This window comes from Mizuhopecten yessoensis, unplaced genomic scaffold (assembly GCF_002113885.1).
Source record: "Mizuhopecten yessoensis strain PY_sf001 unplaced genomic scaffold, ASM211388v2 scaffold1171, whole genome shotgun sequence".
NCBI classification, from domain to species: domain Eukaryota; kingdom Metazoa; phylum Mollusca; class Bivalvia; order Pectinida; family Pectinidae; genus Mizuhopecten; species Mizuhopecten yessoensis.
In genome coordinates, this window is record NW_018403913.1 from 979,884 (window position 1) to 985,092 (window position 5,209).

Here is a 5,209-nt window from a genome sequence, read left to right on the forward strand (position 1 = left end):
TCCAATTGAGATAGAGAGTTAGGGTGAGAAATCGTGTCGGGTGATAAAACGTGTTACCTATGCCCATATGTTTTGCACGAATTCTTACCCGGGTGAGAAATCGTGTTGCAAACGCAGGACTTTAAGCACGATGTCGCACCTGGGTGAAAAATCGTGTCTCGGTGAGAAATCATGCGCTAACACCCCTCGTTTACATCCAGTTTCACTTTTATTGAACGTGTAGGAATCGCAGGTTGAGAACTGGGTAGGCTTGTTTTGGTGTTGACCACCTTATGGTGTTGACCACCTTATAGAGATATTCTTCACCAAACGTAAACCTGGTCTCCTCAATTTTCGAACAATTTGCAAAATTTATAGTCGTTTTTTAAATTTCTTGTCTTAATGATTTCTCGGCAACAGGAGACGTGATGCTGCGGTTTGCGGTAGTCGCAAAACGCACACTGTCTGTAACTAGGACAACTATCTAGTCATCTGTAACAACAATTCTTAATATTTAAGTTTCTGAAGTATAGTTGCCTGAATTTTTCCATAAGATTCGTTTTCATCTAAACGCGAGCATAGTGGTCTCGTTATATACCAGTTCTTAATGTATTGACGTCCAAGGTACTAAGCGTTGTTGAACGTATCCAGTAGTAGAGTTAACAACTTACGTTCGTTGTTACTGCGAGGATTAGGGGTTGTTTGGGATAGTTCTGCCAATTTCTGTTGATGCTCCCATTGATCGAACATCAGCGACATTAGTTGTTATGGCCAAAGTAAATAGATGACATTAAATTGAACATCTGTTTCAATTTCTTTGATCAGGTCCTAATCACAAGTTCCTCATAATAGCAACCATTTTGTACCAAGCTATTTATAATTGTGTTCTGTAGTCATACTGACCGTAGACAGTAGAGCTGACTAGTGGTCAATCCAACTATTTATTACGTTAATAAGAGTCGTAAAGGTCTCAAATTCAATTTCAAGCTAGTGTTTTTATGATCAACTACATTACTTGCATTCTTATTTTTACCAATGGATGAATGGTTTGATTGGTGAAGGGGTTAGTGGATGGGTGGATGGATGGATGATATACGTAAAACCTTTTCCATATACACATGATCATTGCTTTTGGCTCTCATGCGCCCTCTGTAACCATTTCATTCAATTATAATTATATATAATTTCTAATATATATATATATTTATATTGAATATAAGTTTGATGAGATGATTAAGGCGATTGCTTTGTTCTGGTAACAAGTGTCTAGTCTTTGTCTGTATATTTTGGCAATAATATATGTCTGGACTAAACAATGTGGCTTTATTAAGTTATTTCGAAGCTAAATAATATTTTCTCTCATTGTTCAGCACATCAGATACACTATTTTCAATAAACAATACATTGAAATCAGTATGGCGTAAAAGCCTTAGTACCTTTGATAGTTATCATTCCTTCTATTTTCACCCTCACTCCCCCATTGTTCTATACGGCAATTGACTGATAAAAAGAACCACGTGTTCTGTGAAATATCAACACTTGTGTGGAACTGCATAACGAATGTTTCTAGAAATATAAGTTTGTTGGTTTGAAAGGGTTCAACGTCCTATCAATAGCTCAGGAAATTTCAGGATGTGCCTCCATGTGTGTAGTGTATGCGTACATTCATGCATGCGTGTATGTGTGCCGGAGGCAGAATATGTTGTTTCGTTTGCCTTCTAGTGTTAGTGCGGATCTGATACCGACTTTAAAAGTGCTACCGCAATGCAATACAATGTCAAAGGCACCCAGCACAGCATTCTGCCCGATCATGATATAGTGACAACGGGTGGACCAGTTGTTACCATTACCCTTAATGCTGAAAGTTAAGCAGAAAATTGCAACTCCATTTTAAAGGACTTTGGTTTGTCCCGGCCTGGGGGAGAAAACCCAGTGCGATCCTCAACTGGGCGAACGCTCAGCATTTAAGCCAAAACTGAAGAACTGCCAAGTAAGGCACAAGGAAATAAGCAGAGATAATTATAAATATTCCAATTGTGAAGTAACAACAAAGAGTAAATTATTTAGTTGTCTGCTGCCTTAAAAATGATGTCATTAAGATAGTGTTTTGCTGGACCCCTAATACAACATGAATATGCTTAATGTTATATTGCTGCATAAAGTGTGTGCATTAGGGGGTTTAACAGTGTATTATGCAAACATTGAGATGTACCTTTATGTAGCACAGCGTACCGATTACGTGACAAAACTAACTGAAAGTCCACATAATCCTAGTCATCGTAATGCCGGTAGCTTTGGTTAATACATTTCAGTAAGGAAAGCGTTACCTATTTATTAAAATGTGTACACAACAGTGATTTAGCTTTAATCGACTGAATGCCAACAGTTGTAGGAGTGTTTTTGTGCCAATAATTTTACCTGATATTCGTAAACATTCCAGTGGATATGCATTTAAACATAAGGTAAAGAGTGAGTTATCGTTGCTTTTTATATTTTAATTTACTATTTTTATTATAAAAACATTAAAATTTTCACGAAATCTTGATATTTGCTCTACTTGAAATATCTCTTACAGAAAGAGCAACGTCTGGTAAACACACTCAGTTGATCGGTTATATAGAATTCAGTGAAATTAAAAACAACAAAAAAAGGTTTTTGGTTAAAATATGTTCTTGTAGATACAAGCGTAGAACAAATGTAAAAACATTTGTTATTTCACAGACATGGATTCAATACGATCTTGTGAGTAAATTAGTTAATATATCAACCAATGCATGACTGTTTACGGTAGTGATCTATTAGACATACGAGTCAGTAAGTGTGTGAATGAAAAGTGAAGACAAGTTAAGTGTATGTCAGTGAGAATGATAATCTGAGATTGATAATGGCTAAGTTATAACGAATGTATGTAATTACATTTTGTATATGTAATCATAAATAAGATAGGTATCTATACTAATTGAATTCTTAGGTTTGTTATTTAAGCTGGATAATGTGCTTTTATGATCGTAATTCTGCTTTAATAACATTAAATGTGCACGTTACAATTTTAATGGCACCTGACACGCGCGATGCCATTATTAAACATTTTTGAAAAGAATTCGAAGTCGGGGCTGAATGTTGAACCTAACTTTAAATTATAATTTATTCATTTCAAATCAATTGCAAATAAATCTATTCAGCCATCAGTCTCGTACGGGAGTGTGATTGCGTTGTGATTACATTATAAATACGCTTTATTATAACCGGAACAAAAGCATTAAGCGCCACAGATGTATCAATCAAGTGCGTTTGCAGGGTTTCGTGAATGTCCAAGTAGATAGGGATGGAAATGTTCTGGTTATATTCCAGTTATCTTAATACACGATACATAATGTGAATATGTTTTAGTAGGATTATCAAACAAACCTTTACAACATTAGGGACTTCAACAAGCCGTGACCAAGAGAATGTAGGGTACCAGGAAGTGCATGTGTAAAAAAACAACTTCTGGTATGAAAACAAAAGCATCGCTTATTGCATAGCCCACCTGTGCACACATACATAGCCCACCTGTACACACATACATAGCCCACCTGTACACACATACATAGCACACATGTACACACATACATAGCACACATGTACACACATGCATAGCCCTTAGAATACATAGAATAACTTAAACAAATATACAAAAGAATTGCTAACTCACCTAAGAATAGAAATGAAAGGCGTCCCTTGTATCGGGAAAAATCCTCCCTAGTGTGCTACACTAAAGCTGTGTCGTTAAGAGTATGACTCTGTCGAAATTCGACGGGGAACACCGTTTGACGAGTTGAATCATCATTGTACATGTGTTTGTTGATAAATGAAAGTGTTGACAAAAGACTTATTGTTTGCGATATCGAAAGTGGAGCACCAAACCAATTAGCTGTACCGGGAAAAACTTAATACAACAGTTTCAAGCAGCTTTCGGTGCTCTCGCTGATACTGACCGTGATCGTCGCTGATCCATTACATATTATGTCGTTTTCCCATATGTTTTGACAAGTTTAGCATGGAAAAGAATAAACACCCCTCGGCAAGGCAACTAATTATGAATTAATCAATCTAATAAAAATAAGGTGAGCAAAGGTCACATAAATATACCCCCTTACTCCTACCCAGTATTACCTGTGACCCTTGACCTTTTTTACATTAGCCGATGACTACTAACATTAAGATGCAGAACGCAACGTTTTAATTATATGGTTTAGATGTAAATAAATAATTTGAGAACACCTTTGCATTGTATGAATATATATTAAAATGTGAACACCAACAGGGATGACATTGTACAAGAAAATACATTATCCGCTGTTGAAATGTAAAATCTATGCATTAACGAAATTAAGTCATCAATGGGTCTATTACTAACGAAGAAATATTATTTTTTGCTGTTAAGCATTGAAAACAATACACTTTGGAGAAGATAAAATTGTAACTAAATATATCACATCCTCTGTTGATCAATGTTTACCTTTGTACAGAAAGATATTTAACGCAATTGCTTTACTCTGATAACAGATTAAAGATTCTTTGTAACATACATTTAATTACATCATCTCGAAAAATAATTAGAATGGACAGGAGAGTAACATCACAGTATGCATAAAACACTGTTAAATAACACATAACAGTTATGAAACACCACAATACATAAACCTTTAAATTACGCCTCTTGAAATCTTAATCTAAATGTTTTCCTAAATTGGTTAGCTGGTGTGTTTCCACGACGGCAGTTGGAGGAAATGGTGTACCTGTGTACAAAGGAAAATGCGATTTAGCCGGGGAAAAGAATTATAGATATATTGAATGTTTAATAACAGAAATGCAACAAGTATCAAGCGGGATTGGCTAAATTGTTAACTTGAGATGTTAACAAAATATCACAGAAACTATGTTATGTTGGGAATGCATCTAATGCACCAAGGTCAATATATGTCGAGGGTAATGTTTACCCTACATATGACAAAATCTATAGAGTGTATATATTAGGAGATTAAACATGATATACAAAGAACACTGTAAGATCAATTTGTAAAGTGCTGGAGAAATTATTTAATGTCTATTTCAAAATCAATTAATTACTGCATGTTTGAAATTGAACCTAACTTTGACCCTATATACATGTGTTGTCCAATAGGAATAGCACTGTACTAACTAGTTTTAGAACAGGGGATTTTAGACTGCCAAATTGAACCTGGAA